Genomic DNA, 1,079 nt, shown 5'->3' with positions numbered 1-1,079 from the left:
CTCCCTAGCAATATTAAAAGCACCAGAAAACTGTGCAGCAGTGGTGGGTTTGATTATCCTGCACAATACGGGGTGGAATGTAATGCTTAACGGGTTGATGGGGAAGAGAAACGTCAAATAAAACAGGCGAAGGCGATCAGAGAAGACAGCTTTGTGTACGTCTACATTACAAATAGGTACACCATGTGACAGAACAAGGTCTAATGTGTGACCATGGACCTGTGTCGGACCAGAAACAAACTGTGTAAGGTTAAAAGCATCGATAAGACTTAAAAAGTCTTTTGCTAGGGGAGTTGTAGGACAACATACATGAATATTCATATCCCCTACAATTAAAATCTGGTCATATTTCGGCATGATTTCAGACAGGAAATCAGAGAAGTCACTGATAAAATCCTTATTATATTTAGGAGGCCGATATCTGACTGCACATAATACCAGCTGAGACTGACCTAATTCAAACATGGTTAGTTCAAAACTTGAGAAGGAGACCAGTGACAGCTGTCTGCAGTTGTACTTTTCTTTGAAGATAGTAGCAAGTCCACCTCCTCGACCAGTAGTCCTCGGAGAGTTAAAATAAGCGCATTCAGTCGGTAAAAGTTCGGAAAAAGCGCTCGACTCACCAACATTCAGCCAGGTTTCAGTCACGAATAGGAAATCCAAATCTTGAGAGGTAAAGAAGTCGTTCAGGATGAAGGTCTTATTCGCTAGCGACCTAGCATTGACCAAGGCAGCTCTGACAGGAGCGGCCTGTGTTGCCGGACTGGCCGTCCGAGGTACTCGACTCAGCGACCGAAGATATCCGTGGTTGACGCCTTTTCTGCGGGGGTCGAGGAGAACTTTTGGCGAGAAAGCTGGGCCTGGTACCAGCCAGGTGTCAGCAGGGTCCAGGGCTCGCGACAATAAATTGATCGGCAATCTGCCAGGAAGCCACGGGGAGTCCGAGCCGATCCGGGATAGAACGCCAGATAGGCTTTAAGCTTCACCAGCTGTCCGCTGCGTTTTCCCCGGCGCTTTGAGCGGCTTCTCCGGGGAAATGACGGCGGATTATGCAGGAGGTGAGCAGGTATCTCTGAGAG

Source organism: Etheostoma spectabile, chromosome 2, assembly GCF_008692095.1.
Source record: "Etheostoma spectabile isolate EspeVRDwgs_2016 chromosome 2, UIUC_Espe_1.0, whole genome shotgun sequence".
NCBI classification, from domain to species: Eukaryota; Metazoa; Chordata; class Actinopteri; order Perciformes; family Percidae; genus Etheostoma; species Etheostoma spectabile.
Note: the sequence above shows the minus strand (reverse complement) of the source record.